Here is a 12,569-nt window from a genome sequence, read left to right on the forward strand (position 1 = left end):
GTGTGTGTGTGTGTCTGTGTGTGTGGCAATTCTTTGGAGTTCTAGATATAGATAACCATGTCTTTTGTGAACAGAAGTGGTTTATTTATTTTTTCCAGTATGGCATTTATTTCCTTTTGAATGTTATTACAATTATGGTCGTGGTTTTGTCTCTTTCTCTTTTCACTTCTACAAAGTTTGCAGACATACTTGATAGTCAGTGTTTATATTCATAGAGAGCACAAATCATTATTTTGTCTTGAAAACTTTACTCCTATTTATATGTGTAATGTGAGTTTCTCATAGAAAATCTATAGTTACAGTTCACATTTTATTCACAGTAAGAGTCTCTGTTTTTCAGTTGATCTATTGAGATTGTCATCTGTAGTGATTGATAGCTATGTTTTAAAATACGGGGTGGAGGAAATGTAAATATCGTCATAAGCCATTTCGATTTTCTGCAAATTGATGTAGTGTCATTTGATATTAGATTTTTAATAATTGCAAGTATTTATTGTAAACTCTATAACCATAAAGATTTATTTCTTCTTTTCTTCTCTACCCTTCCCTTCCCTTCCTTTCCTTGCCCGTCCCTTTATTTTCCTTTCCTTTCCTTTTTAGACAGGGTCTTGCTTTGTAGTCCAGGCTGGCCTTGAAGTTGCAGCAATCCTTCTGTCACAAACTTCAGAACGCTAGGATTAGAGGGATATGCCACCAGACCTGCCAAGATTTCTTGCAGCTATAATTTATATGCTAAGAGAAGAGAGAACATAGAATTATATAAAGTGGTTAGTTAAAAGCTACGAGGCTACAAAAATTAGATTTAAAACAAGGATAAATTAACAGAAACCAGTGATGAACATGACAGACGATTATGTTTTTCACCAATCGCTTCTTATTCCACTGAGTGCTTTTCAAATCCATGTTGTTTTTGACTGCATTGTACAATTTAAGAAGATTTACTTCTTCTGCACAGTTCTTTATCTCTGTTTCTTCTTTTGCTTTACTGCATTTTTTTTTTAGGGTGCATGTTCCCTCATGTGTCTGTGTGTATGCATGACCTTCTCTCTAATGTGCTGTTCAAGATGCTGGCTATGGCTCTGTGATACTCTGTTGATCTATATTTTTAACTGAATCTCTCAAACAATATTTTTTTTCTTTTGGCATTGTGTTTTCGCTTGGAACTGTAATTTTTGGTTATAGAGTGTTTCACACTTGATCTATCATTTTGTTACTGAAGTGATTTCCATGTTGTGTTCTCTGATTTTTTTTTCTCATTTCCCAACAAACTTTTGATCTATTTTCTGTCAACTTCCTTTACTGTGCCAGGTCATAGAAAAATTAGAAAATGTTTGGAACTCTATAGTAGACACAATTCTGCAAATCCAGACAATGAAGGAATAGTTTACAGATACTGTAAAGAAAATATTTATCTGTTCCCAGGGAGTAGACACAAAATAAAGTGTCCATCATGTCATTTGTTCCAGTCTGTGGAAATATGGAAATTGGGCTTTCTTTGGAGTGGTAATAGAGTCCAGATTAGGCTCAAGATTTCACTTCCCTTTTCCAAAACAGACATAAAGAAAAATAATCTGATTTTTTGGCTCTGGGTTATACTTATTTCCCCTTGATTATTATCCTCTGTGATTACAAAAAGGACAAAGGCTCAAACTAGTGGATACTTCTAGATCATTGCAATAAAATTTTCCCCTTCATTTTTAAACACAAGAAATGAGATTATCAGTAACATTTTTTCAGCAATTGCTCATACCCCACAAATGTCCACAAATACCTTCATCTATATTGCCTTGTTTTTAATATTTATAAGCAAAGAAATACATGAAAAGAAGAAAAATCTCTAAATTCAACATTACCTGTGAGCTGAAGTAATGAAAATATCAGTTTACACTATATGAAGTACCTTCTTTACTGTGTTGATTAAAGTTATTGACCTACGTTTTCTGATCAAAGTAAGACAACTGTTGTCTGTATTAGGAGCTTCCTCAGGCAGAACCATTCTTAAAGTGAAGCCACATTTACCTACTTTATCTGTCAATGGGAACAGATCAGTACCTTTATTTCAATGCACTGATTCTCTAGTATCATTCGTTAAGTGCAAATACCCGATTCTATTAGTGGTATTTTTGTATTTGAGCCATAATTTCAAACATTTCTTTCTTTCTCATGCCTAGTTCTCTTAGGCTTATATTTTGGCCTCCTTTTATGATCTGCAATCTTTTGCAACAAACCCAACATTTGGCAATTTATCCCCCCTCTCATCCCCACCACACACACACACACACACACACACACACACACACACACACACACACACACACTGCTTTGCTGTACTCAAGATTGAGCCCAGGACTTCTGTACTGAGCTACATGCTTAGCTCTTTTAACTTCTTTTAGTCAAGATCTTGTTAAGTCTATGAGTTGCCCTGAATGAGTTGGAATTTTCAATCTTCCTGTGTCATCCTCTGAGAGGTCTGGAATTACAGTCCTGAGCCACTGTGCTCAACAATATTCTTTGAAGTATGTTTAAAATTCAACACATGAAAAGGAAACCCTCTTGTTTGAGTTACCAGGACCTAAGCAGTATCATACAAAATACATAACTTCTTGGAAGCAGAAGTGGGTAAAATTCATATCAATCATTTATATTTTGTTATGAAATGTAAGCATTTCTAAATATTATAACCTACAAATATGAAAACCTTTAATATCATAAAGCTATTTATATAAATAATTTAATAATATAAATGTTGTTAACTATAAACATGGAACTAAAAGAAATACAATTCATGAAATCTGATGTAACTATCGAACTATCTGTAGCAAGTAAAAGACCAGTTTTGTTAAACAATTATACTTTTATCAGTGTTATGTCTAAGCTGGCAAATGAGGATATTAAATTAAGTAATATTTAAAGATGATATTCATAATCAGGTACATGTTTCTAATATTCTTCAAAGTTTCAGTAAGTCTAAATAAACTCACTTCATGCAGTTAGGTAGAAAAAAGCAGATTTACTTCCATTTCATAGTGCTTTCAAGTAGAGCTAGCATGGGCCCAGGAAGCTAAACTACAATCTAGAACAAAGCTTTATTCTTAAAGGGTGGGGGATTTAGCTCAGTGGTTCTGCTGCCTGCCTTGCAAGTGCAAGGACCTGAGTTCGATCCCCGGTACCAAAAACAAAATAACAACAACAAAGCTTTATTCTTAAAGGGTGGGGGATTTAGCTCAGTGGTTCTGCTGCCTGCCTTGCAAGTGCAAGGACCTGAGTTCGATCCCCGGTACCAAAAACAAAATAACAACAACAAAGCTTTATTCTTAAAGGGTGGGGGATTTAGCTCAGTGGTTCTGCTGCCTGCCTTGCAAGTGCAAGGACCTGAGTTCGATCCCCGGTACCAAAAACAAAATAACAACAACAAAGCTTTATTCTTAAAGGGTGGGGGATTTAGCTCAGTGGTTCTGCTGCCTGCCTTGCAAGTGCAAGGACCTGAGTTCGATCCCCGGTACCAAAAACAAAATAACAACAACAAAGTTTTATTCTTAAGAATTGAAAAAAAAGATAAAAGAAAAGATATGTCACAGTACTAACAAGAGAAATCCAGGAACATGACAGCAGAGGTGAGAGGAGTAAGGAAGAATTGAGAAGCATGTGGAGTCTGAGGTCCCAGCCCAGGGAAACCACGTGCCCGTCTTAGCTTACTCAGACTCAATTTACTTCTATCACCTCCTCGTCTAACTCCAGCACTGACTTCCGTGTGTGTGGTGCAGTATCAGGGGTGCTCACGCATGGTGCTCCTAGCTAGGACAGAGCACAGCACAGATCGCCAGGGCCCGTGGCTGAACGAGATTAAGAGAGGTGAAGACCATCACCGCTGCAATCTCCGTGGACGACACTGTGTAATCAGGTTAAGAAGGAAGAGATAATAGTATTGATCAGCAGACCTAAAAAAATAACACTGAAAAGAGAGAAAAGGAAAATAAAAGATGGAAGAGCCCTGTTCATCCTATCCTGTGACTAAAATCAAGCACAAGATATGTACGTTTTTCAGTTTTACAAAGGACGGGCCCTGATGGTGAAACAGAAAACAGCAAACATTCTGTAGCTTATTGAGACTACTGTAAAATTGACTTCATCTAATCTAAAATGTACAACAATGAATGAGAATATGTAAGTTAGTAGAAATAGAGTGATATTCAGCCTCTCATAAAATGTGATTGTCCTCCTTTGCTCACTGTCCACTAGTGTCACCTGTGCAGCTACAAGCTGAATTTCAAAAGGCTGACTGAGAGATTAGAGTGCAGCAAGTTCCTCAGGGAGGACTCTTCAGAGCAGGAAGTAGGAAAGGGAAAAAGACCGAAGAGAATGGAGAAGGAAGCAGTAATGGGCGGGAGAATTTAAGCTCCATGCTGGCTGAAGGGAAGTCTCGGCAAACAGAGGGGCTCTCTGAAGACGAGCTACCCTTCGTATGCGTCCCAGGTAAGAAGAACAAGCCTTTTACCTTCCTGTATTCATCAATTCCTGAATGCCATTGCCCTGGAAAGGTAGAGAAACTTAACGAGAGGCACCGTTTAGCAGCTCTGAAAGGCATGAAGATGGAGATGGTCTGCTCTTAGAAATTCCAGTCTGGGGAGTGCTAAGTCTTCATTCCTGAAGGAAGAGGGTTTGAGTGGCTGAGTACATCTTGCAGTGCACAGACTTTCTGCTTTTACAACAGGGAGAATGGAATAGGTACACAGCCAAGAGCTCCATCTCTCCGGAACCACAGATGCAGAGTGGCCCACAGTTGGAGAAAAATTGGATGTCTGTGTTCTCAGTGGAAGAGAACGTACTGCTGTGCTGTGGGCGGCAACTTTTAGATGGTGACTCAGATGCGAGCACTTTGGTCACCATCCCACCACTGTACCTCTCCCTACATGGGCTGGGGAAAAAAACAAAAAAACAAACTACTCTTAGATTTAGGAGATCAGTCTTCCCCGTGTCTGCCATAGTCCAACTGAATCAATTTTTCAGACACTTTGGCTCCATTTCTTCATATTACTTAATGTTCATTTTGAGATTTTTACTTCAATTTGTACTTTTTGTTTGTACTGATTTGTTAATTTCTTATTCATCAGAAGTCAGGCTATGAATAACCTCTTAAACTCCATTTTAGCCTTTTTCTAAAAACTTTTTAATTCATTGCATCTGAAAAGTACACAAATAACTAAGATGCAGTCTCTTGTTTTGCCTATCTCTCTCATCCAGAGCAGCTTCTGTTTGCCCTTACGAAAAGAGCATATACTTGAAACTTTATTAAACTGCTAATTCTAAGCCTGAGTGAAGTTGTGGTACCCTGATGAAACTTTCTACTGTCATAAATACCAGGAAACTACAAGTTGGCTCATGGATCTAACTCTTTATTCTGTGACCTCCAAAGAACTTTAAGCCTCTTTATAAAACTCTATTTGTGTGCTTCTAAAATGGGAATTTTCAAAAAATCATATTAAAATGCATGTATCAGATATAATTAGCAATGAAAATGATTAATTATATATGCAGATCTTTCCCCGACTGTTTGTAGTATGTTTGTAAAAGAGTGTGTGTTGAAATGCCTTCCACAGTTATCAAATATTAAATGCTTCAGGCATCATTTCTGGATATGATTCTTTATACTGCAAATGTCACCTAAACTGATGTTGTTGAATCCTGTTAGGCCATACCTTTTAACGATGACTTAACTTCTCACTACTTTTCTTTTGACCTAGGACTTTGGAGTTTACTGATAAAGCTAACTATCCACTTGATAAAATTGACTGTGTACTCCTCAAGATTGTGCTGAGAACAAGGAATAGGATGAGTGAGACCTTATTGAAAGAACCTCTGAAGATCAGGATTGGGACCATCACCTTGAGAAGTTAGTCATCCCTGAGCAGGGATTAAGAAAATGAGGAAACAAATCCTAAAGACCTCAAGCCATACAAAATTTTGTTTAAGATGGGTAGGTAATCTTTGTTTTGAGTAGAGGAATACTTACATTTGTTATTTTCTAAATCTTTATTAGCTAGGCAAGAGAGTGATCAAATTAGGAAATCTGAATGTTTCTACCATCTCTATACACTCTTGTCATCCTTGTAATATCAGCAATAAACTAAGGAGGCTGTATAATTACTATGAGTTAGACTGACCTTTTATTAAGCAATCAACTGCTTTACATAAATCATACAGCCTTATATCTACCCAACTCCAAATCATCCATTTTTCTCAACCATGATGATGAATGCACAGAATTGAAAATTTTGTTCCCTGAAGGGCAAAATTAAAAGATTCTAACATAACCCAGGGTTATGCCATGGGCTCAGCTCTTGATCATAATTAATACATTTTCTCACTGATTAACCTGAGAGTTCCACTGGGGCAGAGGGTGTGTCTTGTTTATACTTAAATATTAAGGGTTTTAAGTAGACTCTGTTAGGTTGCATGTCTTAAAATCATACTATTTATAAGACCTTATTTAGAAATAGCATCTTTGCAGGGGTAATCAAGTTAGAATGATACTATTTAGAAGGATATTGCATTCATGTGAGTCCTAATTAGATGATTGGTATGCTTGCAATAAGGGAAAGTTTGACATACAGACATGAAGGCAAAAGAGCTGTGTGATGATAGAAGCCTGTATTAGTCCATTTGGGCTGCTGTAAAAGAATACCACAAACTAGATGGCTTATAAACAACAGAAAATTATCTGTTACAGTTCTGCAGACTAGAAAGTCCAAGATCAAATTCCTAGAAGATTTAGCACCCGGTGAAGGCCTGTTTCCTCATAGGTAATGCCTCCTTGCTGTATTTTCATTTGTCTCTTTAGTATCTTGTGAGGGTTTTAATTCTCTTCAGAAGGGCTTCTCTTAACAGATCCAACCATCTCCTAAAGCTTCCACCTTTTAACACCTTACATTGTGTATTAGATTTAAAAAAAATTTTTTTTTTGACACATTCAAACTACAGGAAAGCAGATATTGATGAGATTCATTTATAAGCCAAGGATTGCCAGAAAATACCAGAAATGAAGAAAGTAGGGAAAGATTTTCTCCTAGAAATTTCCGAGATTGCAGCAAGAGGATGACCTTGCCAATACCTTGAACTTGGACATGTGACTTCCAAATAATGGGAGACAGTACTTTTTCTGTTATTCTACAGCATCCAATTTGTAGTCCTTGGTTATGGGACCCCTGGGAAAAAACCAATGCTTGGTTGTTGCAGAGAATTTTCTGGATTTTGTTTTAATCTTTGACCACTAAAAAAATGGAGCGCCTCCTTTTTCTCAATTTTTATGTTTGATCAGTCCATGTCTGCAGTCCACAATGATGACATTCCTCATGGGGATTTGGTCCATGTGATAAAACATCTTAATGTATTTTATCCCCTTCCCCTCTCCTCCCACCTCCCTCCTTCATTTTTTGGTTCCCAAATTCTGCTATCATCTATTCCCATCCATGTTCTGAGCATATTAATGCCCATCAGTGAGGGCACCCGTTTCCACAAATGTCCACTGCGTAAGTCAAAGCATAAGAAAATGATTCAGAACCAAGGTAGTGGCATAAGCCAGCACTTTTCAAGGCCAGGAAAGGACACAGATCCCACCCTTTACAATTTAAGTATTTGGCAAGACCCTGTCTCAAAATCTTGAGAATAAAGACTACGGATGTAATTCAGTAGAAAGGCACTGGGGGCCTGGGGGCCTGGGGCCCTGAGTTCAAATCCCACTAGAAAAAAAATGTTTATTATCAAACTGTGAAAATGACTTTGAGATTGTAACAAAAGAAAATTTTGTATTTGACATTCCTGTGAAAACGCAAGCTTTGAGTGGAAATCATTTTTACTTCCACAGTGTTTTTTTTCTTGCCTTCAATTACTTCCCAATGAAAGGGAACCAAGGGAGGATAAATATACTGTGAAGAGTTTCAGTAATTAAAATGTCACCCAGAAACTTTATGAAGTTCTGGCATGAAGTTTCATATTTTATTTGGAAATAAGAATTTCATTATCTAGTGTTCACAGTTGGAATTTTCCAGCAGAATTACACAGCTGCGTCTATCGTGAACAAAAACAACCGATGAAGAGCTATGATCAAGCCGATACTTACAAAAAGGCCCAGGTAGACAGATGTGAGGCTTTTGATGGACTTTCAAATGACTCTCTAAATGTTTCATTTCAATCATTGTATTTTCATGACATCAGCAGTGATTGTATTAGCTGGGAGATGTTTTGGGTATTTCAAATAAACAGTTCTGAAAAAAGGAACTGGTAAAAGTGGCTTTTTAAATTTTAGTTTATCATTATTTTGTTAACCTATTTTACTTTCTGAAAGCTCCCTATTGTGTCTTCATGTTGTCAGTTGCTCATTTATTAAATATTAATTGTGCATCTACTATGTACACGACCCTCCAGCCATAGGCCTGCGGGAGTTGGCTCATCTGCCAAGAGGTGCCCTAGTCAATGTCAGGCCCTTCCTGCTGGGCCTCATCTAACAGATGTTGCAGGTGGAGTTATCACACCCAGGCCCTTGTTTTCAAGAAGAGACAACTTTGACAGGGGACAGCTTCTGACAAGCATGCCCTGGGGAGAGAGAGGCCTTGGAATTCCTGAGAGCCTAAGCGGTGGCTCTGAGGTCGGGCAGACTGTAAAAAAGAATTGGCCTCATGATAGCAATTGGGAGGTGTGGGTTTGGAGACAGTTGAGACCAGGCAGTGCAGTTTAACAACCAACTGGGGCAGAGACTGCAGATTTTATGAGAGACAATGGTGGACACTCAGACTTGTGGAGCTGCTTAGCTGAACAGGGCATCGCCAGGGAGCGCAACCAAGGGCGCAGCGGAACTCTAACAACTCCGCAGGTCAGAAAGACCTGTGACTGTACGTGTGAAATTATTTCTCTCCTGTGCGGCCCCAGTCAACTCTTTGATACATCAAGAATAATAAATCATGCTTTCTTATATTCCTGCTAGATTTTCTTTGTGTGATCACAAGATGTGCACTACCACGCTGGAGTCAGCTTTAATTTTATATTTCAAAATATATTAAATGGATTCGGCTCAGAGGGAATGCCTTGATCGTTGGCATCAATTATTTCTTCACAGTCATGATGTTGACAGGTGAAAAATCTCTCTGTGAACTTTTTACACAAAGAAGTTTAAGTCAGTTAGAATAAGGCTGGAACTTTTGAAAAATTTAGTATTCATGAATAAGCCAAAATGATTTCCATTTTTATTATAAATTATGAAGGTTAAATAAACATCTTAATGAGCATATAAAAAAATCATTGTTGTCGTCCGAGAGCCCGCTCATGGAACAAAATTCAGGAGCTCAGACTGTGAGGGTAAGGCACCGAACCACCAGTCAGACTACTGGGAGGTTTCCGGAACGCTGTCGTTTCATTCAGGAAATGCACAGGCTTATATAGGGACAACATGGGGGCAGAGCATGGGAGGAGCATTTAACATTTGGCGTTATCTTATTGGAAGCACAGTGGAGTGATTTTTCTTGGGTCAAGCGAGGTGAAGGAGTCATGGACTAGGGGTGGAGTTGTAGCCTGTTGGACCCAGCATCTATGGACTTAGGAGAGTTAGCTCAGCCTTAGCAAGGTCTCTGAGTCAGCTCAGGAGATAGGAGTGCGGCACACTTGGCCCAGCCAGGCTTGAACTTCTTCCACAAATCATAGCCATGAAGGGATATTTAAAAACAGAGCAAACTTTTTTTCATGGACTGAGTAATGTAGAAAGAAAATTTACAGACTACAATTTCTAATTTTATGGTTTAAAGATGACTTTATATTGTGCACCGCAAAGTTCATCTGGTGCAAAGGCAATTATACCTTAGATATGCATATACAGGCGTGGCAGAAAAAAGAAGGCAGAAGCAGCTTCTCAACATGTGACAGCCAACTGCCAAATTATAAGTGAGCAATGGCAGTAAGTAAAGACATGTGACATAGAGTGTATTCTGGACTCATGAAGGATTACACTTGGCAGGATCACACATTTTTCAGACACAAAATAAAGCTAGGCATATCTGAGAATGTATGTCTCTTCATATATTTTAAAATTGGATAAAGATGTGGTTTTTCTATAAAATGGAATAGTACTCGTATTCTATAAAGAATGAGAAATTAGAGTTATTCATAGGAAGATGGGTGCATATTGAGGCCACACTCCTAAGTGAAATAATTAAGTCACACATGAGTAAATACTGAATAGTTTCTCTGGTATGAAGAACTATAAATGTAAATAAGATCCTAATGGCATAATTGACAAGGTGAAATAGGAAGAAAAGGGCTAAAGGTGTGGGGGATGTGGGAAGGGTAGGGGAAAGGTAATAAGGGAGAAGAAAAAATATGAAAAAATTGAAATAAAGTTTTTGTAAATAAGAAAGGGAGGAGGGGTAAAGGGAGGGCAAGGGTAAGGGGAAAAAATGAGAACCAAGACCTGTCATGTAAAGATACAAGATCCTGATGATGGATGTAACTGTACTGTATACCTAAAATGTACCAATAAACCCAATGAGAAAAAAAAAAAGACATCTTTTCAGCCAGGTTTTAAGCTCATTTAACTCTCCAATCTTATAAAATTAATTTTCTCTCTAAAAGCTAGCCTTTTTGACTGTCAAAAAAATAATCTTCAGAAGTTCATTGGAGCACTCTTATCCTTCTTAATGCTTTCTAGTTTTTCTGTTCTCTCTCAGATAATTTTCTTTTAGAGAACACATGAATAGTGCTAATATGTCTTTGGTCCAATAATTTTTCTGAAAAAGTAATTCAAATAAAACAAACTGCTTGAAAAACATAAACTTAAATGCTGAAGTGTTAGAATTTAGTTCCGTTGTCCTAAATGTCTAATATGCTATTATATGTGGGTCATCTTGCTCTTTAAACATTTTTTTTTTGGATTGCTAGTTCATTTTTCTCTAGTTATTCCCTTGTATTTCTGATAAACAAATGGTTCCATATATGTAAATAAAATTTTCAAATATTAAAAGATGTCGTGTCCATGTGTTTTTATTGTCCTAATGAACTGACTGCTGACGGAACAGAAAAATCAGTTGTAAATATACCTTTATTCCCTTTCAAGCTTTGGATGCCACAGATGTCCACTCAAACAACTTTGGCGAATTTCTAAGCCCCATCTCTTTATGACCGTCACTTTTAACAAGATCTTTGTGAGACAAACTTCATATTGTCTCTTACTACTGATATTTCCCTCAGTTATAATTTACAATTCAGCCAAAAGATTAAAAAAAATACGAAGAAGGAAGAAATGGAATGATTCAAATATCAATAAGGATCATAGATGTTTGTTTTGCAAAGAGTAAAATACACAGATTTCTAGTTTCCGGTGTGATGGAGCAGATAAATATATACCTATTCCTACCACTCAGTCAAGTCAAAGAGCCTTGCTTCACTAGCACACATGCTCAGGCCTGGGCCACGTTATTCCGCCACACCTAATTTCCTTTTTTTCCATTCTCACCCCTTATTCTGTGTATTCTGGCAATTTTTAGGATCATAGTCATACAATATATATGCATTTATGTCTTTTCTCGCTTCACTTGCTTGAGACACTCTTTTGGTGGTATACTAATGTTGATTCCTCTTAACAGCACTTTATTTTTAAATGTTGGAAAGTATCTTATTTTCTGAGGGTAGGACTATTTTTTAATCATTCTGTTATTAATTGATATTTCCAATATTTGTAGATACAAATAAATCTGTAATCCACATCCTTGTACAATCATATTTGGACACAAGTTTTGATTATTCCTAAATAAATATGTAGGAGTACTATTCTGTAGAATTTATGTATTTTTTCTCATATTTAAAAAATGGCAAACAATTTTCTAAAGTGAATGCACATTGAAAACACTCAAATAAGGGTAGTTATTGCTTCATTCATTATGAACTTGGTATTTTTACCCTTTTATTAAATATTAACATATAATAACTTCCTGTTGTTTTGACTTCTCTAGTGAGTGATAATACTGAACACTTTTAAATGTTCATAATATATATCATTTTGATGAGTTTCTTCAGATGGTTTATGAATTTTACTAGACCATTTTCTTTTTATTATGCTGTTCATGTTTCTTAAAATCAATATTTTGAAATTTATTTTCTTAATGTCAACTTTAGAGAACAGAAATCATTACTTTTGATAAAGCCTGGCTTATCTTTTTAAAAAACTGTTACAAGTTCAATTGTATTCCCTGCAAATTCACATTGAAATGTTAAAACACAGTACACTAGTATATGATTTTATTTGTAGACAGTCGTTTTGGAAAGGTAATTATGTCATTAGAGTAGGCCATAACTCAATAAGTCTGATCATTCTGTAAGAAGAGAAAATTGGGACACAGAGATAAAGAATGAGAAGACCACTTGGCACCTTAATCTTGACTTACATCTTTTAGAATTGTGAGAAAATAAAGTTTTGTTGTTTAAGCTCCCAATTGGTGCTATTATGTTATGCACCCATAGGAGACTAAAACAATGATTCATTCTCTTTTATTCAATTCCAACAATCTTTTTTTTTTTTTTTTTGAAAGGTT

Source organism: Fukomys damarensis, unplaced genomic scaffold, assembly GCF_012274545.1.
Source record: "Fukomys damarensis isolate Sample0158 unplaced genomic scaffold, DMR_v1.0_HiC HiC_scaffold_21, whole genome shotgun sequence".
Lineage (NCBI taxonomy): Eukaryota > Metazoa > Chordata > Mammalia > Rodentia > Bathyergidae > Fukomys > Fukomys damarensis.